The sequence below is a fragment of the Corvus moneduloides genome, chromosome 4, assembly GCF_009650955.1.
Source record: "Corvus moneduloides isolate bCorMon1 chromosome 4, bCorMon1.pri, whole genome shotgun sequence".
NCBI lineage: Eukaryota > Metazoa > Chordata > Aves > Passeriformes > Corvidae > Corvus > Corvus moneduloides.
Window position 1 is genome coordinate 28,076,881 of NC_045479.1, and position 27,347 is coordinate 28,104,227.

At 36.4% G+C, this 27,347-nt stretch overlaps 1 protein-coding gene across 8 annotated transcripts in view; it reads left to right on the top strand.

Moving 5' to 3' along the window:
* The window catches only part of ANKS1B (ankyrin repeat and sterile alpha motif domain containing 1B), a 416,591-nt gene that overhangs the window by 269,488 nt on the left and 119,756 nt on the right, over positions 1-27,347 (top strand). The window lies entirely within an intron of this gene.

Sequence of the window (27,347 nt, forward strand, 5' to 3'; positions counted from 1 at the left end):
CTACTCCAACAAAGCAGTCAGGAACTCCACAGTTTGATTGGGTAGTACACACCAAATGGATGGATTTTGTACAGTGCTCACTTGACAACTTCATTTCCCATGCTATCTGGCATGAAAAGATTTCTTTTTCTTTAGAGGGCTGTCCTTCAGATTCTGTTTGAAAAATTACTCTGTGGCTCTTCTTCTCTTGTTCTTACCTAATTTCCCAAGTGTGCCGCTCTGCAGAGACAGTTTTGGGAGAGGAATGGAACATACTCTGAGACATTGCAACTGCAGAATTACAGCTCCTGTTCCTTTTCCTCTCTGCTTCAGAGCCCCCTGCTAGATTTCATATCACTGAAAAGAACTAAGAGTGTTTAGAGCCGCAGTCCTTTCTGATCTCCCAGAGACACTGCTGATTGATAAAGATGCCCATAGCTCTTCCTGTGGTTGCTTTCTAAATGGCACCAAAAATTTTGATGATCAGAAGAGCTTTCAAGACCATGAGGCTGCACTAGCAATAGGTTGTGGGATCTCAAGTTATTAGGTATTTTATTATTAAAAATATTTTCTATCGTTGTGGAGTGTAGAAAGTTTTCTGTATGACTTTTTCTTTGTTCACTCTTTCCAGACATTTGGAAGCATATTACTAGGGTACTTGATCAAGTTCTTGAAGTTAGTTTATGTGAACCAATACTTCTTTAGAGACAACCATATTGATGTACTGGTGCAAGACCAAAAGTCTTGTATTTCAAAGTTTCTAGGTAGCATAAAATGCTTGAGAATGTCTCCGACACCCTGCAAAACCAAATGTGCCTCTTTTACTAAGGAACAGGTATTTCTAGCCTTGGAAAGTTTAATGAGAGTCTTTAAAATTCTCTGCCAGGCAGACTGAGCTTTGGGTCTTCTCACTCAGTCTATGCATACGATGCATTAAGACATTCAGGAAAACATTTTCTACTGCATTTGTGGTGGGTTTTGTATTAAATAACTACGATTTTGAAATGGGTAATGGACAACGTTGGTTTGTTTGAGAAAATATAAAGGAAACTTTCAATATACATTCAAATTCTTTGGCTTAGTTTGCAAAGCTATCCTAATTTTTATATATATATATATATAGGACCAAATATTAAGCATTCTTTTTACAACAGAGGAGTTGTTCATATGTTTCATATTAAAAACTCTCTCAGTATGGAACTGAATAGCTTTTATCATGATGCATTATTTCTTCATGAGGTAAGATGTATATGGATTTATTCAGTTGTTCCTGCATTAGTAGGACAGTGCTGTAAATGAGATTCCATTAATATGTGTTAGCCACTACGGTTGCCAATACAAAGGATAACTCACTAAATTACTCTATTTCCCTTTGAAACAGGATCAGTAGGTTCATTAAACATAATAGGTACAAAAAAAGCCATGGGATAGTATACAAATAGCATTTTTCCCCTGTATAGAGTAGTTGTGTAGATTTCCCTTATCCAGGGCACCCACAGAGGTCTCAAAATGGTTTCAATAATGTATATCTGTTTCTTTTGCAATAATTAAATACTTAACAATTGCAATCATGTATTAAATTTGTTCCTTTGGATCTTGCATTTGAAAATTATTCTTTCTGCAGTCAGACTCTTTCTGTTCTGAATGCTGATAGCATCTCCATTACTCACTTGGTTCCTAAATTACTGTGGTTGTTACTTACAATTTAGAAACTGTTGTTGTAGTATTGCAGTGGCTGTCTCTAGAAATCTCATTGGAAGCTCTGTATCCTCAACAAATCCATGTGCCAGTATTTTAACTTCATAACATGTTTAGCTCTTCCATACAGTTTCTGCATTTAACATACTGCATAGGTAGTGATCTTACAGCCTTGGAGTGATTTGATGTGCAAACTTCCATCTGTTCCTCATGCTAAAGAAAATACTTTTTAAATACATCATTCTCTTTCCTCTGTACTGTTACTTGCAAAAGATCACAAGATGACATAAACCATGGCAGTTCCTTTAAACATCTACTGTTTACCTCTTCCCACTCCCACTTTGGATCATGGCAGTGCCCAGACTCAGGAGAAGTGGGAGGAAAAACACTTCTTTTAGTTCAAATGCAGTGCTTTATTCAGTTTACAATACAGTATGGTAAAGAAAGAAAGAGGAAACATTTGCACTGTGAAGAATATCATGACATTTATTTTTTTGGTTGTATAATGATTCTCTTGTAATCCATCTGATGTCCTTTTGCACTACAGATTATTTAAATAGAAGATATAACTACTTTGAAGTAATTTCCCTGATTCTATTATTTCCTTATATTATGGCAATAAAAAAAATATTATTTTCTGATTTAAAAGTGATATTAAAACAACCGTGTTTGATTTGTAAATGTAGTCATTGAAATTTGCAGATAGCAATTGCTTTTCACTCTTTTCTGAGGCAAACATTAGCGTTAGAATTTTTAAAATCAGAGCTTTCCCCCCGCTCTTTTTCTCCTTTATTTCTTTCCTTCTCTTCCCCACGCTCTCTTCAAAACAAATTATAATCAGGTAGTGATTGGCAGACATTTTTAGCACTAATAATCAAAGCTGAGCAATTTTAGCACCTATTGTGTTTCATCTGCAGGATCATTTTCTTGTCCTGTAACACACTGGGTAGCACAAATGATTGATTTAATAAAAAATTATCTTGCATTATAAAGCAACCTGCTTTACCTATTGCCAGAGAGAGTACTGTCTCTGAAGTATCCTAACAAAATCTTTCTCCATTCAGGGAACAAATAAATTGCCTTATCATTTGATTTTCTGTCTAAAATCTCAGTGTTCTATCAGAAGATTCATATTTCAAGTTTCAGAATGTGATCTCCTTTCCAGGGAGTACAATAGACTTCTTATTTCCTTTCAAACCTCTGGAAAATAACCTCTTCTGCCAGCCCACAAGTTCTCTACAAAAACAGATGAAATACAGTCACTAAATATTTTGTTGTCCTAGGCAACAACTTGTTCTGCCTTCAGTAGCTTAGAAGAGGCCTGAATAAAGAATTATATTTTACCAGGTTAACCTTTTAAGTGTTGATGAGCCAGCAAGGAAATTTGATTTCTATTTTAAAATAATGTCCTTTTTCAGATCAAGCTGATATTAATTTAGAAATTTTATACACATCCTATTTTGAATTTGAACTCTGAAATGTGCAGGGTTAGGATGGCATCCTTCATTACAACAAGAATTTGATTGTAGTAAAAGATAGCTGCTCTAAATAATTTCATTATGGCTATTTTATTTTTATTTTGTAGACAATATTTGTGATACTTGGGCTGGAATAAATTGTTTGTTTCAAATGTTTGCATTTTCTGCCCACAAAACCTTCCTCTCATAGTTTTAGCTTAAGGCACTTTAAAACAGATTGTGTTGATTGAAGGTCAATATAAAATACTTGGAGGTGATGATAGATAAAAGCAAACAAGAACATAATTGTGTTAATGTTGTAAACTAATACTTCGGCCTTTACTTTGAAGTAATTTTGCAATGATAAAAATCATAAAGACATATCCCTTTTTGCAAAGAGATAAAGCTGCAGAATTTATTACATAATGTTTTCAAGGACTGCAGTTCTATTTTGGTGCTTTTTAAAAGAATACTGTGTTCAGTAGTGTGCAAAGGAGAAATAATTCTTCTTTACAATCATCTCGGATCTTTTTTTTTTTTCTGCTTCTACATTGTGTTATAGGATATTGTGACGAGTTGATATTTCCAGTTAAAATTCCCAAGTGTATCAGAGCTTGGGTAGCATGATTTGTCTTCTGTTTGCAACTGATTTCAATAGTTAGAGGTAAAGGGGACTGTATGGCAGTCATTTTAACTACAGAGATGTTGAAGATCAGAAATGTTTTAGAAATATTTTCCTTCTATAGCAGATTTTGTTGACGTTCTCAGGTGTGAGAGCCAATGCAGTGCTGTGCCATATAGACCTATCCGTGTGATTAATGTGCCAGAATTAGGACAGCAGCCTTACTCTGGGTCTTTTGCTTGATTCTCCTGTCTCACATTGTCCAGAGCTACTTTGGATATCTCTGCAATCCTCTGCTTTTGTATCATACAGATACAGTCCTGGATTTCAAAAAAGGCTGAAAAGTACTATACCAAGATTATTAATAGAAGTAAGGTCAAAATTTTTTGATACAATAAAGCTGAGGGGAAAGGAAGTATTTACTCAACTGTAAAAGGTTCTGTTGCAGCCTACAGCCAACAGGGCTTGAGTCCTTAAAGTCATCTTCAAGGATTTTTGTCCTTCGCTGTTTTTAAATTTCAAAGGAATAAGGCTTCAGTCACTTTCCATAAAGGGCAATGCACAATTCTAATAGCTGTTGGTGCAGAGAAACCTGTCATATTCAGTCTGTATCATTTCAAAATTACATACCATTTTCTCCAGTTGTAAATTTTCTATAGATGTAAATAACACACTGGCAGCCCAAATGTTTACATCCTTGAAATAGTTATTGGCAGGTATTTGTGATCCCTTTCACAATGATCAAGACATTGCAAGTTTATGTACATTTAACTCCTGATTTATATTCCTACCTCAGTTTGTACTTTCCTACTCGTTGCTTATTTTAAAGAATGTTCTTCATACCACATAGAGATCTTGAAAATGCAGTATTAATCCAAAAGCAGCATGCCTATGGATTTGAATGCTCTGCTATAATTTGAAAAATAATTTGAGAAAATGCAGTTAAACTTGTTTCTTTGTGCAATGATATGCAAAATGTTATTCAGATAATGAATTACAACATAGCTGTTGCAAATCTGTGAGTCTGTTAATAGAAAATTAGTGATCGTTCTAGTTTTATGGCGTTCAAACCAGAAAATCAGTTTCAAATCTATTAGAATGCTTTATCTGTGTTTTTTTAATCAATGAACTAAGTACCTGATTCAGATGCACTAATGACAGAAGGTACTGGAAAAAATATAGTTAGACCTTCACTGTTCTTTTCTTCATGTGTTGAAAGCTGGATCAGAATCTATCTGAGCTAATCAGGTTGTATGAACACACTCATCAGTAAAGGACATATATCAGTATTATAAATAGCATTTTTAATCACTCTTGAGGCATCAGCCAAGCACCTGGCCATCCTGATTTTGTCAGGGTCTGGACTTCATGCTACCCTTTAAAGTAATAGATTCAATAATAATTCTATTGAGTAGTTGCAGATGAGCTTCTAATGACTGTCTTTCAGTCTCTATCATCAAAAGGATTTTTTCATCATCTCCTATTCTACATGCATGATCTACTTGGAAACAGAAAAAACAGTTATAATGTCGTACTTTAAAATACATTCCCCTCCAGTAAGCCACAAAGAAATGCATATGCACTCATGTGCACACGTAAAGCACAAGAAGAAGAATTATGCAGAGCTAAGTATTTAAAACATTTGTGTTCCCACACGCAATATGGTTCTACTGTGTTTTCAGTGAACATAACCAAATGCAAGGTAGTTTGTGCTTCCTGCTTTATAAGTTAAATTTATGTAAGATTTATATAAGCAATAGATAATCATCAAAGCCATAACCGAGGAGGATGGATGGCAAAACACCAGGCTAGCTCATAAATTTACATTATTAAAGAGAAGTGATAGATCTATGCTGCTTCTTTAGTTGAAGCTGAGCACCAATTTGCAAGTAGAAATAATTCTTCTTACCTGCTTTTAATAGCAAAGTATACAGCAGCACTAGTATATGACATCCACCAAAAGAAAGTTCATTATTTTAGGTTATCTGCTCTGATCTGTGAACTTTTTTTTTGTTAATTTGTGGCTCCCTGGGAATCAGAAGCATAAGATGTGACAATGTGAGAGAAAAAAGTTGACAGAAGTTTAATATGCCTGTAAGCATATGGAGTGGTTGGCTTTGGAAATTCGCTAGAACTGAAGCGTGGGAAAGAGGAAGCCGAGAACTGAGGAGAGTCAGTAGTAAATGAGGGAGGTATATGCAAGGATGTCAAGAGTCAGAAACAAGTGCCATTAGATGCTAATGGGCTTAGCAAGAATGACTAGAAATGCATTTTGAAGAAAAAGCACAGAGTACCTAAGTATCATATAAAATGGAAAAAAGATGAACGTCCTTATTTTATGTCTGTTTAAAATGGAAGCAAATGACTACACAGGTACATAGAGAGTTTCAAATACTCAAAATAGCTTTCACAATTGGGTTTTCTCTGTTCTCCTTTAGTCAAATCAGCTTGCTGACCCTTTGCATCAGGGAATCCGCCTCAAGATTTGATAGCAAGCTCCTAGAACACTCTAAAATATGATCAAAAATTATAGTTTCTCTCAGTATTTTTATGGTGTTATTAATAGACAATACTGTGGTATCAAAATGATGATTTACAGAAAATATGAAAGATGACCACATGTCATATATTATAGAAGAAATAAAACACTGGATAGTGTTTCAGGTAAGGAGATTTGTGTCAAGAATGCCTTGATGTGAGAAAGAGTTTAAGAGTTTACAAAAGATTCTTTAGAGATGTTTCATTTAAGATGAGGTTCTCAGCAAAATACTTTCCTGTGGATTTTAGTATAGTGTACTTCAGCTTTCCACCATGAGATTTCTGATGGTCGCTGGAATTCAGATAAGGAAGAGAAGCAATCTGGCTGCTATCTTCTCTGCATTTCCCCAGGGATTTAACACAGATTATTCCAATGTGTCAAGGATAAAACCCCCTCACTGTTTTGCAGCAGGTGCTGTTAAGCAAAATGGCTGAGATTTTGTGTTTATTGCTGACAATTTGTTATATTTCCATAAGCATCAGCATTGTAGCATCCCATTTGTTTGTGTTAACCTAAGAGTTTTTTCCGTGTAAGTATGGAATTAGCTACTGCATTTTTCTACAAGGAATTAAGGAAGATACTGCTGATAATTAAACACAGGCCATTCGATAGGAAAATGAAGAATTTTATTCAGTCCTGAAACACACTTCTTTGTTTGACTGTGCTTGTAGCAATTACCAAAAAACTAAATAGACTCAGGGGTTCTGAAATATAAATCTTCTGATGGGAAGATGTCAAGGTAAGTTTAAATTAATAGGAGGGTTAGAAACGTGTTTACTGATAACTGCAGAAATCTGTGATCAGAATCACAACACACATAATTCTGAATATGTGAGATCTTGTACTTGGGTTTAGTCTTCGTCATGTCCTCCTGATGTCTTGCAAGTAAAAAAAACTATTACAAAACAGACAAACAAACAAAAAAAAAGGAAAAAATCCCAAAATATTTCCCAAGTATCTGTCAAAAGAACTATCTCTGTCTAATAAATCTTTTACTGAATTGTAAGAGAGATGAGTGTTAGTGACAATACCCACAGTCAGTTTTTACATGCAACTAGTAAAATAATAATAAGTAGTAGTATGTTTTATTTATTTCAGAAGCTAGCTGACACTTGGCTCTGAAAAATGCTATGGGAAATCAATTATTTTCGTTGTTCATTTTGTTTTCTGCTTCATCTTTTTTATCTCAAGGGCAGTCTCCCATTAAAACATTTTAGAACTTTGTTTGCTCTCACTGTGAGTTTCCCACCTGAGTCCCTAGTCCTGTTTCCTAATCCTGACATGTCAAAAGTAAGTAGTCTTGGTACAGAAAGAACAAACACTGGTCAGTGCAAGGTACATTTTGTACATTTTGGAGCATACCTGGAGGTCTTACACCTTCAGTGCTTTCACCAAAGCTGTCTTGCCAGCAGCTGAAAACTTGGAATTCTTCTGTACCTCCTCATAAAACTTATTGATATTTTAGTAATCCAGTATTACTTTTACTTCTTTTACTTTTTACATCTCGAGTTCTTTTTACTCAGAATTTGACTTGAGACACAGGAGATTGAGTATTCTTGTTCGGACTTAGTTGTTTATTATATCTTACCAGTAACACAGCTGCAAAGACTGTGTCTGTTTGTTGGAAGCGTGGAAAATAGCCATGAGTTTCACTTTTCCAAGCTTTTTAAAGTCTAAATTAACCAATAATGAGATATGTTTTTACTTACAACCCAATTACTAACTTTTCATGTTCTGCAGTGCGGAACTTTTGACCCAGTGACAGAACATTCAGTTTTATGAAGAAGAAGGAGAAGGAAGACGACATCAATCCACACCCAAAATCCTCCAGTTGTAACCTATTCTTACCTATATGTTCTAAACCCAATTTTCTACATTTCTGCATATTTCACCCAGTGGCATAACTTTAATTACACAGCAACAACCTCAGTGTTAGCACACAATTCAGGAAACTTTTCCCAGGGTTTTGGATCAAATACAGTGTGTTTCTGAGGATCACTGCCTCTCAGCACTGAAAGGCTGAAACTCTCAGAACCTGGGGTTCCAACAACCCAGCATGCTTGTTCAGTGCATTGCTTGCCATGAGGCTCTTGGGAATGTTTTAAATGGGTGCACTCAAGTGTCTCTGGTGGTAGGATACCATGAGGTGTTCAGTTGTTGTGTAAAGCTGTATACAAAACAATATTTTAAAAAAAGCGTTTCACAATCATTTAACAGGGTTATATAATTTAATGTATAGTTATCCTGATCTGCTTCTTGTGTTATGCTTCATTTGCTTATGGTCTCCCTCCCCTGGCTCTTATTTTTTAAGACTTCTCTTCTGCCAGTCTTCATATGGTATTACAGCACGAGCAGTAAAAAACAAGGCTAACAATATTCTCAGAGAGCTTTAACTTAATCAGTTTCTGTCCTTATGGATAAGCAGAAGAACCCTGTTACATTATTGGTATTTTATAGTGCATCTTCTAACCAGCCATTCCCAAAATGCTTCGAATTCAAAAGAGTTTACAGTACAACTTCACCAAATTATTCCAAATAAAGGGCACAGCTGGGCAAAATTCATAACTGCATCTTTCATCTGCCCATTATATTAATTACTTATTTTACATATTCCACTCATTAAGTAGGTGGAAGTAGAGCAAGACATTGCAATATTGGAAAACCCTTTGTTTTTCCTATGCATGTGTTAATTTTTAAGTTTCTTGTGATGATTGGTCCTACAGTATGCAATCATGGATATACTGGTAACTTTCCAGATTATTTTATTTTTACTAAAATAAATTGGCTTAAGAAACAGACACGCTTTTTCATAACTATATCACAATTATGAAAATAAAATTTTGAAATTCATTAAAAATATTTTAAAAGTTAAATTGCATTTGAAATTCGATATAGTTTTTAAATATCTAAATATTAAAAAAAATCTTGAAAATTTATTTCATGTACCTAGGTGATCACTTGAAATTGCAGACAATTGGAATGAAATCATTAGTATTTTCTTTGACCTGTATTGAACATGCTAAATTGTATTCTACTTTAGCAAAAGAAGTATCTATGAAAGGATAAAATTTCAGTTTCTGACTATATCAGTGAAATTCATATGTACAATTCAGTCATAGGAGATACATGTCTAGCTTCTCGCTATAATCATTGAAGATATGCAGCCGTTTCTCTGATGTGATTCATCTAGTCCTAAAGCAGCAAATGCTTAAATTATATCAAATGAGTCATACCTTAAAGGTGCCTATTTTTCCCTGTTAATTAAAGAGACCTTTGCGTGAGTACTGAGATCTCTATTGTGGACATTTTATATGCCATAAGATGAATATAGCTCTGAATGTCTACTTGGCTTTGTACTTGAGAAAATACAGTAGAAATTATTGACTTAAAATTGTGATATTCAGGAAAAATAATAATTAAAAGAAAGACCCAGTATCAAAACTCCTGAGATGAAACCTGTTTCCCCTGGAAACCTGTTTCTTAATTGAGGAAACGTACTGGAAAGTCTCAGTATGTTCTGAGAAAGTAATTGTAGCACACCATCGTATACCAACACGTTTTATCATTAACAGCCACTGGATGTACCAGACTGCTAAATGCTGCCTACTCCTTAGGAACATCATGTATCGTATGTCTGGCTTTTTTCAGTCCTGCAACTATGTCTCTCATACTTCTAGGGCATTTGTATCACAAAAGAGAACAACTTCTACCATGTCTTTTTAAATCCATGCTCTTAGTTATGAATAGAAAGAATATGTAAAGTAAATAAGCTCATTTTTCTACCATGTCAGTTTTCTGAAAAAGTCCATAATAATCCCATATAAAACAGATTTTCCAATTTCCTTTTAAAATTCCTAAGATTTTTCCAGTACTTGTGCTTTTTATTCAGGCAAGATAAATCCCATTCAAATAGCACAGACCTGATTTTATAAGGGCTGTGCTCTTTACAGCTGTGCCTAAAGATTTGAACCAATTTGCACTTCCTAAGGATAAATTTTATATATGATGATAATTTGTAAACTTCATAGCAAGATAGTAAATACTAATTCTATGTTCAGCAGTCAAACCGAGCACTTGAGAAACTACAACTCTGCATGTCTTGCTGGTTCAACTAATAAATCTGCTTTACATTTGAGGCCTAGAAAACTTTATAAACATTTTTCTTGTGTTCTGTTAGTAAGTAAGTATTTATATGGCAAAGAATCAATGAAATCTGATTATGCTTTCCTATGTGCTGAAAACAGAGGAGTCATACATGCAGAATCACCAACTCCTGCCCATATTCCTGAGATTAATTTAAAATACAAAATAGTTTGAATATGGTCTTACAGTTTTAGAAAAGCATGTTATCTAAACATATTTTTAAGTGTCCTTGATATTTCTGTGCATGATCTTAGTACAGTTTTGCACATATACAAGAAAGATACTAGTATGTGCTTCAGGGAGTTGAGAGAAGAAAGAAGAATTTCACCAGAGAGTTTAAAAGATATCAGTAACAGAATTTAATACTGTTTCCAATACTGCTATGGATTACAGAAGGAATGTGACAGAACTTTATAGGTTTGAAGTTTAAAGCCAGATAGTTGTCAGAGTAATGTATTCAATTGCTTAAAAAATAAGATTACACAAAAAATACACATTAAATTTAGTTAGAGGAAAAAAAACGTTCATGACATATAAAAAATTAGAAAATACTGTCTCTCTAAATGAGCAGTGTAAACATCATTTTTTCATAAATTTAAAGTAGGTGAAAACCAGCATAATAGTCATGCATGACAGGAAGAAACCCAGCAGGAATCTCCCCAGCCCTAACTTGCGTGATTCAGTGACAATAATCCATATCAGCTTCCCCACCAAGAGGCATATATTGCGATATTACTTACAAGATGGCATTTTGGAGTCACTGTAATAAAGGAAAATTCCACTAGGTGGGTCTGGTGCTCTTCTAACAGGGATTGAGAATGTTTGTGCACAGCAACTCCGTGCTCTTTTTTTTTTTTTTTTTTTTTTTTTTTTTTGAATTGATAGTTTTCTTAACACTCTGAGTATGTCACAATCCAAACATTTACTTATATTTTGGATGTTAGCACTAATACTATATTTCTTTAAGGATAAAGTACCTGTGGTCAAATAAGACCAAGATATGAGACTTTAATAATGTGTAATTCCATTGCTAAGTATTTAGTATTTATCTTACTACTAGTATTTATCTAAACTGCTAGAGCTGTGTTTTATTGCAGCCCTCAAAAATGCCATGAATTTTTAAACTTGCACTGTAATCACAGTGAACTTTTAATTACATTTTTTGTGTGAAGTATCATCTATCTAAGTAGAATTTTAATTAGTAAATTTATTACATTTAAAAATTTTTTATCATCTAAGGTAGAATGTGACAACATGAATGGAACATGAGCAACCAGGGAAACTTTCTTTTTGTATAAGCCATTGCTTAAGAGGATGTTGATTTAAACACAGAGCTCTGCTATGGCCTGGTGCAGTCACTCGTATTTTTATTAAAATCAGTTTATATTTATCACCCTTATCTCTCAGATGGCCTGAGATATGCAACTTCAGGCATGCAGCTTGTATATTCTCAACTTGTATTCTTCTTTAAAGGCTGCAATTGCTATTTGAGACCTGAAGGCCTTATTGCCCAAACACCTGTATCTCCCAGATGTGTCAATCTGGTCTAGTAAAAGGTGTTTTTCATTACTACAAATCCTGCCCTTTTGAGAAGATTTAGAGTGGGTTGCTGGTGCTACAAAAAGCGTAAGATTTTCTATAAAAAAGAAAGAGTCTGAAAAGGTTTTCTGTCTTTTTTTTTTGCCATTTCTGGTGTTACACAGTTGGCTATTTTTGCAAACATGCTTCATGTTATTAATGCTAGGTAACTACTCCAAATGGTTCTGCAAACAAACTACAGGACTCAGTTTTTTTCAGCTGTGTTTGCATTTTCCTAATATGCTAATGAATGAGTTTTGGAATATTACAGAGAATAATATAGAAAATAAAGCATAACAAATATGATAAATTTCCAGTTTGCACACCAGAAAACCAATTAGGATAATGTTTTTTAAACTCATTCACTATATGTGGTCTTGTTTCTGGTGGACATGCAGGCTCATATGCAGCAAATACAAGCCTATTGACAGTAGCCCTGCTGAGACACTAGAAATTATTGTCAGATCACAGAGGTCCACAACGCAGCACAGACTCCCATCAGGCCAGAAATGCGAGCTTATATCATGTACTACTGATAATTACAATTTATCTGGTATCTATTTTCTTTTTCTTTAGCTCACTGTTAAGAAAGCTTGCAAAATCAGGCTGTGTATTTTCTATTAAATATAAAGGTGCAGAGCATCTACTCATCAGCTATTTTCATCTAACGCCATGCCAAACAACCTATGTGGGGAACTGGATTGGTGCACCACTTTACCAGAATAATCTTACTTCTTTTCATGGTAGGTGTAGAATGGAGATCTACTTCAGTCATTGAACAAGACTAGAAGTAGAGGTATTTCTCTGTATATAAGGGTCTCAAAAGATTGCAACATCCAAAAAACATTCATCAAAAAGAGTAAACCAGTCTGAAAAGTGCTGTGGCATGTTTTAAAAAACAGTTTTTTGGCTGACAGACATAGAAAGCTATATCTTTCTATAATCAAAAAAAAAGTGGTACACTTTTTCTAAAGCTCATACTCATTCTTTCATCTTGCCATAGCCAACCCTCCATATCAGAAGTATTGCAAAGGTGTGATGTAAATGCCTTCTAAGCTCTAGGAAGCTTGCCTAAAAATTCCAGGTAAATAGAAGATCAAACGTGAAATGGATTGTGATTCATGTGTTGAAATACCCATGTGACCTCTGTTACTCTAGAAAAACATAAGACCAACTAGAACTAGATATTGCAATACAGAAATGTATCTATGGAAAGAAATTAATTCTCTTTGTACTCAAATGCAATTAAGCACTCAGTAGCCAGTACTGAGTGCGGAAACGTGGGTATTTGCAAAATTTATTTCTGCCGGAGTTTCTTAGTGAAGTTGGAGCAGACATGCCTTTGAACTACAAAAAACCTACTCAGTCTTTATGATTAAAACCCAGAATCTTATGAGTTAACAACCACTAGAAGTTTGCTTTTCAATTCTTTTGACTACCGTTGCTTGACATAAGCAGGAACTATCATTGTAACCAATACGAAGGCATTTGTGAGTGTGAGGAATTAGCAAGGAGCATTATTTTTAACTTTTGTTTCTAAGCAGTACAATTGCAACAATACTAGTGCTGCTACAACACTCCCACGCTTCAGTTCTGCCCACAAGCCCTACCTTAAACAAAGGAAGAGTACATACTTTGAGAATTCTATTATTCGTGATCTACAAAAATTACATAGTTATATGAAAACAAAATAATCTTCTGCCAACATTTGGACATTTCAAACTTGTCTTACTGCTCAAAATAAAAAACACAGGGGTCAGTCATTTTGTCATAAAAAGCTTTTTCATATGGTTCATAACTTGCATTGCCAGAATTGACCTTGAACTCAGAAGCCTGAAAGTATACTTCTTTTATCTTGGTATTTCAAAAGAATATTTCTGTTATGTCCTAAATACTGCTTGTCATTGTGAGCCTTATTTCTAGAGTAACCTTTTATGGTATGTTTTTTCTCAAGAGAACACATAAAATGTCACAGACTAGCCTGGCAGATTACAGATTGTCCTGGTGGTTCTTGACACACCAAGACAATTTTGGAAACTAGTAGAGAAAGAAAACTTTGAAGAATGGTTTTGATTAGAATTCTGATTTCACACACGTTTTGCAAAGCTGTTATTGCATTCATTTCCGTGTGTACCACCCAGGATACTACCTGTTTAATTCTGTGTAAGTGTCTATAATTCCTGGTGGATTTGTACTTGCTGCAATAATAAGCAAACAGACATAACCTCTCTGGCTTATTACCAAATTAGTTGTGACTTTAGAGCAATGAATTCCATAGCTATGTCTATATTAGTAAATTAAACAGTGCTTAGAAAATGTGTCTAGGCACTAAAGCACACATTCAGAAGGACCCAGGTATCCTTTTGGCATATACCCACTACCATTGAAGAGGTGCTTGAAAAAGATGAAGATTCTTTTCTGCTTTTTCCTTTATTTTTCTGCTCATCGCATTGTATCCTAGTATTCTGGAAAAGGCAGGACAATTTGTGCCCTCAGCATGATTTTTAGCCTGGTATCATAAAGTATATACATGCATTAAACCAGCTTAAAAATATCCTGTTATCTGCAATGACAAATGTCTATCTTTAACTCCCTGTCCCTTTTGTCTTAGTTATATCAAAACCCATCTTCATTACTGTCTTGCTGTAAGAACCCTTTGTATGAAATTCTAATGACTTGCATCTCAATGGGGAGTTTTAATTAGGGACAAAAGTTTTCCATTTCTGTCTTTCTCACAATACTGTCATACAAGCAGCAGATGAAAGGTTTAAATTTTAATGTGTACTCCAGCATACTACTCTCATTTGTGTTGTAAGTACTATTTGGCAGCCTGCCCTTATTACTGTGTTTTGCTTTATTACTATACATAATTTTGAAAAATTTCTTCAAGAGTTGATACAAAGTATGAATGAGAATAATCTAGGCATTTGCTGTTATATATCATCCATTATTATCTTGTTTCCAACAATTTTGCTCTATTTTTCAGTGCTCTCACATTCTATAATACCCAGGTTTTTGGATTGCTTTCTAGTTTTGACATCAGCTGTAAATTAAAGCCTGCTACTTTTTCCATTGTTCATTCTGTAGACATTACTACTTTAACTGCAAACTCCTCGGAAGAGGGATCACCGTGTTATCTACACAGTCTTCCAGCTGTCCTGCATCAACACGGTGGCTCTGTTTGCCTGCACTGCTGCGTGAAGGTGGGATTTCAGAGGTCTCATGCATCCTGGTTTACCCCATGGAAGCTGGTTTATCCTTTACAAATGAATTGTTCCATCTCATATTTTACCTGAGGGAATAGCTGTTGAAACTCACGGTACCACAGGCGTATGTTGTCAGTAGCTGTGCTACCTGGGTACATCAGCACATGCTGAGGCCACACATCTGGGCAGCTGTTCCCTTGGTGCTTATGTATGTCCCAGCCTGTGGCTTGCTTCCACTGGGAATCTTTGTCTCCTGGTGGATCAGGGATAGCACAGGGGGAGCCTGGCACTGCACTGACTGTGCCACAGTGCTTCAGCAGTCAGCTGTGCCTGGCAGGTGGGGCGGTGCAGAGGCAAAGCACCCTTCTGCTCGCAGCCTCTTCCCTCTTGCTGGCAGTGCCTGAGCCAGAAATGACTCAACTTCTCTGTAAGATACTGACGGAAGTCTCGAGCGCTGCTATTTAAAACTATAGTATTTCCAAGCTGAACTAAGCGGATGTGTAACACATGTCACAGAGCTCCATCGTCTGTTTGAGAGAGTCACTTTGCAGAACACTTAAAGCAATGTTTTACCATTGGTGCTGGAAAGGAATGGATTTTGAGAATAGACAGAGGAACAACAAGATGTAGGAAGGATCCAGAAGTGACAGGGTCCCACAAGACTGGGCTCCCCAGGGCAGCAGGGCAGGGCCTGGCAGGCCAGCCCTGTCCCACCACCCCAGCCAGGAACAGGGCATCTGGAGGGGACTGGGGCAGCCCCAGAGATCGGGTATCTCCCTGGGGAAGGGAGCAGGCTGCACTGGGATATCGGCCCACGGTGGCTGTCAGGATCAGGCCCAGTGTGAGGGTTGGGGTCAGACATGGCCCCAGGGTTGTTGTGCAGGGCTTTGGCTTTCCCATGGCAGTGTCTGGCGGCCTCCATGATGCCATGGACACCAGAGCGGACATGCTCTGGGCCTCACCAGAAGCATAGGGGTAGCTGAATGCAACATGACAGTGGCATGAGCCTAATGACTCCTTTTCTTCCTTCAGTTGTTAAAATAGTCCAGAATCGCTCTTTATGTAGTTTCCAATATATCAGTATTTTCTTATTGGAATTTGAGATTGTTTAGATCGTTCGGCGTGTTCAGAGATTTGGATGTAGTAGTCTACTTGCTTATATCATAGAATCACAGAATGTTAAGGGGTTGGAATGAACCTTAAAGATCATCTAGTTCCAACCCCTGCTGCCATGGGCAGGGACACTTCCCACTAGACCAAGCTGCTCAAGGGCTTATCTAACCTTCCTTGAACATGGCCAGGGTTGGGACATCCACAACCTCCCTGGGTAACCTGCTCCAGGGTCTCACCACTCTCACAGTAAAGAATTTCTTCCTAGTATCTAACCTAAATTCCCTCTCTTTCACTTTGTACCTGTTACTCCTTATTCCTGATTAAGAGTCATGCTCCGGCTTCCCTGTAGGCCCGTTCAGGTACTGGAAGGTTGCTATAACATCTCCATGCAACCTTCTGTTTTTCTTTATCCTTTTTGTCAAAATCTGAGTATAAAAGAGACCCTTTTGCTGAGGATCACTACTGCATAACTGTAGCAGCTTACCTTTGAAGAAACTCTTTAGGATATAGGATACAGGAACATTTTAAGTGTTTCTACTCAAGAATCACTTCTAGGATATCTCACTCTGGCTTGTCATTCGTGTATGACAATCTAGCTCTTTTAACTGAGTTGAATAGGAAGCGTGGTGATTTTGTTATTGTTTGGCTTGGTTTATCTCTATTTCTCTAAATTAATTTCAAACTTTCATAGGTTTCTGAAAATTGAGTTGATCAGACTGTGCAGGCTGGCAGAAAGCTGACGCTTTCCACAAAATATCACACTCATGCCATTTAGTTCTTTTTCAGTTGCAAATACAAGAAAATAAGTTATGTTGGATGAAATGTTGTACTTATTATTAACAAAGAAATACATTTGTTAGTTATTGTAATATTTAAATTCACAAAAGTGTAGATAGGTTATTTGGTGATTTTATTCTTTGATATAAGCATATTAGTTAATTATCCTTGCTACTTTGTAGGCATTCTCCAAGGTCAGTGGAAGGATATAGATACCTCCCATGACTAATTATCACATCCTAACTGTTGGTTTATTCTGAAATTGTGCTTTTGACCTCTACTGTTCAATGGTGACTGTATGGTGGGGAATAAAATTGTGCTAATATCCAGATTCATGTCACTGAGCTCTGTTCTGTTGGAAAATGTCTTCTTTACGTCTGGATAGTGATCTCTTCTGCAGTGGTTGGGGATGAGAGCAATGTTCGCATCATAGCAGTAACTGCATGTTGAGTAATATGCCAGAAAACTTCTGACTTTTATGAGTCGCCAAATCTGAGTGGTGTGGTGATCATCTGGGCTGATTTGGAGGGTGGAGCAGGAAGAATTTTAGAATGTTTCTGATCATTCTTGAAATGATCCAGTAGCTTCTTGTTCCTACTACATCAAATACCTCATATAAATTGAGCAAAGACATGTTCTCACCCATTAACAGAAGCAGGCAACAGCCAGAGGAGTCAGAGTCTATGCTTTTTGAGGTGAAGTTTGGATTTCAGGGGTAATTGAGAAGGCAGGAAGTTTCACCTAAAAAGATTTGAAAGCAACTTATCTTATCTCTGAAGGAAATACTTCTGCTCAGGAAAAGGGCATATATCCCATAGTTGTGGAGAATTCCTAAATGTTAAAACTGATACAGACTCCAAGAAATGTAGTACTGTTTGATATTTCTGCAGCTTTCATGCTGCTCGCTGGTTTGTGGAAATCCTCTGATTGACACTTTTTGTTATGTAGTATTTACAACTTCAAAACTTGAATTTTCTTCTTTTCTGTTTCCAACTGCAGTAAGAACACTGACAAACTAGCAGAGCATATGAGTTTTTTAAGGATTTAAGAAAAGCAGTTAAGTCCTGTGTATGACGAAACAGTGTGTAGGTTTTAGAAAGCTATCAAGGCCGTTCTCTGCTGATGGACTTAGGATAAGGTAGGTTCTGTTAAAGTTAGAAACTATTTAAAGAAGGATTTTTTGAGGGTCGTGATAGAGAGGCTGAGTTAGATTGCAAGCTGAACATGGTTAGGGACTGTTGGTGAGTTCTGAAATTAAGTGGCACGAGCTGACTGGTAACTATTCAGCAAAAATCTTATTCTTACCTCCAAAAGAACAGGTCTGAACTAGTGAGAATGGTCCCTGGAGGAGTCTGTCCTGAGAACTGTGCCACAGAGAGTGCTAATTTGCCATCCCAGGGTGAAGGCCATCAGTTAATTAACATGTATGATCAGCAGCATGGTGCCTGGGTTCACTCCCTGGCTCCATTCCACTGAGCAGTTTAGCCATAAACAGAACTATCCTTGCTGGAATGAGCAGCTTTTCTCTGCAGGCTTCAGGCTTGCTAATGGGCATTGGTCATTGATTCAAAGGCAAGTTGTGATTTAGTCTTGTTCAGTCAGTTGCTGCTTTGCTTCTCTTGCCTTGCTTTATAAATCGATGCAAGCCCTTCTGTTGGAGCACTGGCAGAACCTGGTGCCTGAGATGGAAGGAAAAGACCAGCTTATACCTCATTCTCTTTCATGCAGTCTTACTGCAATTTTATTACGAGATAAAGGCAACTTCTGAGCAACCTAGCCAAGGAATCTGGTTTTGCGCGTACCATAAAAAATGCCCTGGCAACAGTCACAAGTCCCATTCTACAGGAATTTTAAAAAATAATTTGAATATATATATATACAGCACCTAATCAAATCCAGATCACTGATCTTTTACTCTTGGGTGCAATGGTTGAATTAGATTTGCAGCAGCCTGCGTTTGTTTTTATGAGAACTATAATTCTTTTTTTCCCTACTGCACAAAAAGGACTGTTTTCCCAGAAGAGCTTAGAGAAAAACACCAGGAAAATACGAAGCTGTAGTCCCAGATTTCAGCTTTTGTTTGGACTCTGACCCAGTTCCCTCTCCTGCGCTATGGTAGTAGTTCCAGGAGGATATGACTCTTCTTGCATCTGGATGGTTTTCAGCAAAGGTTGTTCCTGAGCCAGGAGGAGGCAAATGCTTACCTCTTGAGAATTAATGAATTAAATCTGATTGCTTAGGTGGGTTCTGCAACCTATATTATCAGTATTTCTAAGTGGTGTTGGTTCCTTTTGACCAATAGACCTATTTACATGTCAGTAATTACTATATAAGCTGTTTCTTCTGAAACCCACAACCAAGCAGGAGATGCACTGGCTCTTACATCTTGGAAGATCTTCTCATCTTGATTATTCCAAGCATTCCAGGCATCATTCAGATGTTGGTCACAGCAACAAGGAGTGATGGGACCAAACACTAAGCCATGCCCTTCTAAGTTTGCAAAGCAAAAGAATCTCTGTGGTAGGCTGATACATCTGCTTCTTCCTAAATGATTTGGAATAGATTGTGAAGTTTTTTGCATTTGCAGAGCCTACCATGTTATTGAACAGCACCAAAGAACAATCTCCTGTATCATGAGGGGAGGGCAGGTATTACAGAAAACATTCAAAATGGTGATCAAGAGAAAGAGCACCCCTGGAAGGGAAAGCACCTCTCTGGACCTGCAGGAGAGCTTACTATAAATGAAACAGAGAGCTATCAAAAAGTGAAGCCACCAGACAAGGTATTTTGCTTTTTAATGTCACAGCTTTTATGGGTGTGTGGTTTTTTGTGGGAATTGATGTCATAATTTATAATTTTAGCATCCAGGACTTGATCTGTTGTTTCATTAATGTCTCTACCGACCACCTGCATATGTCAATCACAATATCCTTTATAGACCATTTCTTAGTCTTACATTTCACTTTAAGTAGCTGATGGTTTTTAATATTCACTTCTGATGTAAGAACTATGCTAGCCCCCAGAGTAAAAATGGTATCTCATTGTTACTGTAAAAGATAAATGTCTTGCAGAATGTGAGTATTCCAAAGAAGAAATAGCAAACACTAAATTAATTTACTAGAAAGCAAGTAGCCTACTTTGTTATTTATAGTCTATCTACTAGTAATGAATTGATCAATATGTTTAGATGAGGGCACTGGAATAGCTGCCTATTTAGTTTTCAATCTGTAGATGCTTAGGTGGCCACCTCACATTATCAAGATTTTCTGCCTGTGCTGGTTTATTAAGTTTGACTTTTGTTTACTGAATTTACTAATACTGGTAGCATAAGCTTGTGAGGCCAAAAGGTCTTCCAAATCTTCTGTAGCCGATGCTAACCAGTGCAAATAGGACCTTCTGGATTAGGACCAAACATGCAGGTTTGCATTATCTGCTACTGTACTCTGATTTGGCCCTCCAAGTAGATGCATTTCCATAAAGGTGATTTATCAATACTAAAGTTGAGGTCCCCAGAGGATCTGAATTAGTGTTGCTTCACTGCCAGCTTACCTTTTACATATTGCATGTCTAAAACTTGATGAGAAATGGAGTACCCAATATCACTGCTAACCTCCTCATGCCTTTTTTTTTTTTTTTCTTTCTAAGTGAGAAGACATTACATATGGTCATAAAACAGCAGAAAGAGGCCAGGAGGGAGCTCAGCTGCACAGCAACTGAACTTTCAGAAGAACAGAAGACTGATGCAACGTCTTTCTCCTTTTATGCAAGGAATCATGAAGATAGCCTGAATTGCAAACGCCCAGGCGAATAAGAAAGGGGAAAAGAGTAAGCAAAAATAGGATGTGAACCCCTTTGTCCTTCCGTAGAGTTTGTATCCTCAGCATATCAGAACAATACTGAAAAAAGGGAATCAGTAGCAACAAGAAACAAAACACTGCAGAAGAAAGTAAGATAGACTGTAACAAAGCATCAAGAGGGAATCACAGTTTTGCTGCTAGTGAGCAAAGACTAGTTTTTCTCTGAAACCATTTCTTTATAGACTCATTGACCTTCATATTATCCTTCTGTCTTCTCTTGGAGAAGGAGGAGGGAATGAGAAGAAGTAACCTACTGGCAGCTTTTCATGTTATTGTTTATGTCCATTGCTGAATCATGAGAATGAATTACAGAACAATCCTGAATTATAGAAATAATTGGTTTACACATTTCACAACAACTAACATCCATTTTAATAATTTAGTGCATTAATAAATCATCATCTTTGCAGTGCATTGCACTGCCCTGTCTCTCTTTACCTTTTCATTCAAAAAGGTTCCATCTGTATGAGATACTTGATATCATGTCTCCTATTCTTCCTGCATTACTATGTCTGTCAGGCCATTCTCAAAGTCATCTACTTGAAATACAAATGTGAATTTTAAAATTGCAGGCAGTAAAGTAAAAGTTACTCAAATAAATCTGTTTTATTTTACTTAGTTACTAATTCAGCTGTTCCACTTTGCAACTGTTTGTGATTTTTAGACTTGAGGGAGAGTGGTCTTCTCCTGGCAGATTCTTGGTTAGAGATAGAAACCATTCAAAAGCCCTATTGTGGGCCATTATCCCCAAAGTTCAAACTGCAGTCCTGACTTTCCAAACAACTTTCCTCCTTCCTGTGGAGCACCTCTTAAATAGATTTCTTCTGGGGAAATGTGAAGCTCCTTCTCAAAGCGCCATCACGTTAGTAATTTGTTATTGATTAGGGAAATACTAGCATATCTCCAGTTTGAAGGCTGCTTTTCTCACTCGGATTTCTTTTTGTGTTTCTAGCAACTACCCAGCAGTAAGAAATTGTTTTAGTGGAGGTTAAGTGAGCTCTGCAGATCACTTCATTGACTGTAGGTCTAAAGCCATACTGTTGGGTTGATGGAGGATATCCACTTGGGTTTGTGTTATGATTTAAGGCTTCATGCTAAATTAACAGTTTTAAGAGTTGGAAGTAATTTTTATGCACAGTATCGAATTGAACAAATGAGGTTTTTCTTTTGTTGTTTCATTATCTGTTTGCATAGAAGTCTGTGACCCTATGTTTATCCAAATATATATTACTTATTGATTATATGCAAATAATCAATCTCTTTGGGGTTTTTTGATAAGAAGTTGCCAGAAAGCTAAAGTAAAAACATTCTTACAATAAACTCATTGGCATAATTTTCTTCTGTTTGTACTGTAAGTCATCTAGCATGCTTCCAGCAGTTGTAACAATACTGAGCTCTTTCAGAAACAATTTTAATAAAATTAAGCAACTAAGTAAAAATGACTGATTGCATTCTGTCATAGCTAAAATCATATGTAAATAATATAATCATGAGTAAGGGCGTGAATGTTGGCTACTGTCTCAGAATCACAGAATATGCTAAATTGGAAGGGACTGATACTGTTCTTGCTTTAAAGCATTTTTACTCTTATTTCATAAGCTTGTTATCTGATATTGGTAAAACTAGAAGTTTCAAATAATTTCTGGGAAATAATTGATTTAATTAGTTTTAGCTCTGTTTCTGCATGTGATTTTGTCATGAATATGTTATCGTTTTCTCAAATGTATTCATTAGAAAATTTCTCTGAGTAAGTTTTAGTGTATATATTGTTCACAAATTCTTGAAATTCAGCATCTAAGCTGTTTTAAAGAGCTTTGATTGGATGTATGCCTCATATAGTATTTTTTTGTTCCAGGACTGGTTAAAAGAAACTTATACATTTTTATGACTAGTCACATTTCTAAGTTCAAAATTTTCTGTGTTCTTATTCTCTCTTTTGTGAACTGTTCTGCTACTTGACTAATTTGCCTGAATAGGCACACAAAAACTAGCCTCAGAATGAGTCTAAACACAGCCACAGTAGAGTCAGCATTTTTCCAAGTAAGTATTTCTGGAAATTCCACTCAGGTAGATATATACCTCATGAACTGGCCATTTCAAATGTGCTTTGACATACTTTTTTTGAAGTGACTTTGTCATGGGAGTACTTAGATCTTGCAAACTGGGGGAGGAGGGAGGGAAGGAAAGGTCATTTGGAATTCTGGGGTATTTTGTGCTATAGTTAAGGAAAGGCATTTATTCCTGAGTGTCTGAGTTCATATAATGAGCACTGAATACTAGCCCAAAATTTCTGAATGCAACTGTATACTCATTTTTGCATTCACAGGTTTTCTACTCTGGTACCATTTAAAGGAACTAGCCCTTAAACTAATACTCGACTCTAGGACAGGTTTAGGAGGTACATATATTTCTGTTACTCTAAATTCTATAACTAAATCAAAAGTGTATTTCTGACATGATTACTTATATGTAGTGATCAAAAATTAAAGCTCTGAGGCACTAATACCCCAAGGCAGCTGATCAGTTTTGCTGATACATCATGGTGAATTAAGCTGGTCACTTTTGGCCTGATCACCTAATTCACACACCCCATAATGGAACAAAATACTTTGTTACAATTGGATTGACCTGCCCTTTACCTCTAATAATTTGTGGAAGAGACAGAAATGAACAAAATCTATTGATTACATACTCCACAGTTTTGTAGTGGTTAGTATAATTTTAAAAGAAAGTTATGCATAAGGATATGTTCATTAGTGTAGACTCATACTGCAGATATCATTAGGTCATAAGGACATTTAGTGTCATGTACTTTAACCGTAACTAATTAAAATTATTAAGAAATACTTCAGTGGGACTAATTCAAAATTCAGAATATGCTTAAATTCTCTGTAGACTTGAAACATGTAAGAATTGCAAATTGTCATTTCTACTATGGCTCTTCCTGCTCTGTGGTAACTAAAACCAAGCATATGCTTGTCTAAACAGAGGAAGTTACATATATTTTACAGCAAGCTCTAAGTGTGCCACAGAGTTCATTCAACACAATACAAGATTCTATAAGTGTGCTACATCAGAAACATTCATTTATATGTCTTAATTGCCAGTGATCAGAGACTCTCTACAAGTAGCATTTTTAGGGCTACTGCTACCAGCAAGACAGTTAGTAATGTGGTTTCTTAAATAGTGTCAGTCAGATTTATTGAAGTTGGTATAACTTAACCTTAATTTTTGTTCACCTCTGTAGTCTCAGGTAGAAATTAACACAGTGTTTCCAAACACAGAGCAAGTACTGCTTTCAGTCTTCTTGTTTCAGAGTAACTGTTAGCTTTTGGAAGACTTATTCTGGAACTACAAAGAGGGATCTGAGGACAGAGCATGGCCGGAGTTACTACAGACTATTATTTCTCTCCTATTTGTATATCTTAATTGCCTGGGTTTTATTTCAAGTAGTTAGCAGATGCTCCTTCTGACAACCTTACACAAAGCTGTGAAGCTGTTCCCAGTAAATAAATTATTATCTTGAATATCTAATAGACACAATTAAATGTGTGTTATTTTTCCAGAGCTATCCCACCACTTAGAATGGGTAATGCTCTGACAACAAATGCTATCTTTAGAACAAGATGAACTTTTATATTTTGCCCTTTGTAGAGATGTGCTTAAAAAATCAGCAATACTATCTACCAGTCAAAAATGGTAATTATAGCTTTCTCTTTCTTTAATTATGTAAATTCATTTAGCAAAATAAACACAAGGATATCCCTTATGTTTTATGATGGCTTGTTCTTCTGCCTTTTTTTCACGCAGAGGGACAACCATACCTTACATAGGATCCCAGCAGGAAAAACCCTAGAAATTCCTGGAAGCCCTGCCATCTGTTGGAGCATAGCAGAATGGGAGCTCTCAGATATATAGGAACTTTTGGTCCATCACTTCTTCTACACTTTCTGTAAAGAACAGAAGATAACACAGAGCCCTCCATTTGAATTTTGGGTAAGCCCCTTTAACATAATTCTCATAAAAAGATGTTGCTGGCTTACCTGAGGCCCTCTGAGATCACCAGTTTGGGATCAGCATTATTTTATTATATGAATAGTAAAGAAGTAGGAAAAACTAGCACCAGATGAATGCAGGTTTTGCAATTTTTTTTTTCCTGTATGGCTTCATATCCTGAGAGAATAGCTAAGGATCACTGTTATTTATCAGAATACAAGTTTGGTAGCACAAAAGGGATATAAAGGTTATTTCCGCAGTGAGTTGCTTTGCAGTGATAGTATCCCACTGACAGTCCTTTAGTGAATAGAGCAGTTTTATCCAATATTCCTGTTCTTCCACAAAAACATCCTGTGTCTGCTTCTTTTCTCCCTTTCTAAAAACAAAGGTAGAGCAGATAGAAGAAGCAGAATTAAATGACATAAAAGTATTTCCTGTGCAATCTCTTTCACTGTACTACTTTAAACAGATTATCATAGATATTGAGATAACCACTATTTTTCAGTCTATAAAAAGACAGCAGTAAGGCATATTTGTTATGAAGTAGTATAGGGATCAAAAATAATCTTCTGGCAAACAGCACAGTGAAATAAGAGCAGAAAGGTCATGATAGACAGCATCTGGGTGGATTGTGACAAGAAAGAAATGGAGATGAATGACGAGTCTTAGATTAAAGATTCTCAGAAGCGTCTTACAGTAATCATCATTGCAAAGGTGATTAAAATAGCAAGCTTAGTCATGTTGTCTCCACTGCTCTGGAGATAGAACATTATTATACAGCACTTATTCACGTATGTAGTACATGAAGGCAGAATTTTAAAACAGTACATCCCATTCGACTTGTGAGTCAAGCTAAGATTATGGAACACCCATTTAATTGCCTCTGTAATGCCACAGCTGCAGTATGTGTATTTCTGCATTCAGATACTAGAAGCTACTTTCCTAGCTATTTTAGCTCGTTTTACCTTCATTCTCTCCTCTTCCCTGCTAAATCAGCTGCCCAAGACCTACAGTGAAAAACGGCTTTCTGCAGTCTTCTAGGAGAAGGTGCCTCCTGCACCCAGCTGGTCTGCAGTAAATCAGAAACCTCCATTTCTTCTCAAAAGGGAAAAAGCTTCTGCACTCTGCCTGAAGAAAACATTACTGAGGTTTTTAACAGACCATCAGACACCAATCTGCTCATGAAATCTTCCTAAATTATTTTCAACAAATTTTACGTAACAGTTATGCACTCTAATCTGTCCAACTTTCTCTTATAATTCAGGGAACCAATTCCCCTGATTCATAATTAGATACATGATCTGAAAATTCCTGTGTGCAGCCTGCATGCTGGAGACTTTAGACTACCATACTGTTGCATTAGTCATGGTTTATCTTTTTTAAAATCAGTTTTAGAAAAAGATCCTTCATTTTTGATAGTTCTTGACCTGAGGACATTCTGGCCTGCTTGTTCTCCTTGTAAAGGCAAGTGACCCTGAATATCCCACAGCCTCTGAAAAATCTAAGAAAATAATTAAATATAAAAAACATATTGTCCAAACGTCTCTAAGGTGACTAAACACGTGCACCTTTTTTTATCCACTTTATGCTCGTATTCTATTGTGTACATGGAGACTGATGAAGAAAGACAAGATACTCATTTAACTGAAAATACTACCATTCTGAGTAACTTATTTAGAATCTGAGGGTGAGAAAGTAGAACATAGCAAGACTATCTTATCTTGGATACTTTTAAATTGTGAATTGAGAATTTAGAAGACTAGAAGAAAATAATTGGCTTTATTATTGCAAAAACATCCATAAAGATAGAAAAATTAGATAGAAAGGTATGTTAATCTTTCAAAGTTCAATAAAATATGCTGTTTCTTGAATAATCAAGGTAGTAGCTAAACACAGAACATAACCTTAGAGGGAGCTGCAGTCCCTGAGGTAGACAGCTCTGTGCAGCCATAACCTCCAGGGTATTTGCAGGAGACAGTGACAGCTTACCTAGTAAGAAGCAATATAGCTGTATTATTGCACTCTGCTTGCTTTAATTTGTTCTGCCAAGAAGTTGTATATGTTGGACAAGGCATATCCCCTCTCTGGTGTGACTGCGATGCTGCAAGTCACTGATGTACTCTGTGCTGAATTGTGCTGTATCATCATAATTGAAAAGGTTTCTTCTCTGGTAAAAATGTAAAGATAAGCAATTATGAAAGATTTTCTTTTTTCATACATTATTCTGATTGGTATTACCTGGTTTTAATTTTAGTCTCCTTTTTCCCTTGCATAGAAGAAATTCTGGTGTAGTGCCTGGGAAAATGATTTCTCAGGTGTCATCACTCCCAAATCCCTTGTGATACCCAGATTTTTCAAGATTATCTTGCATAATTTCACTAA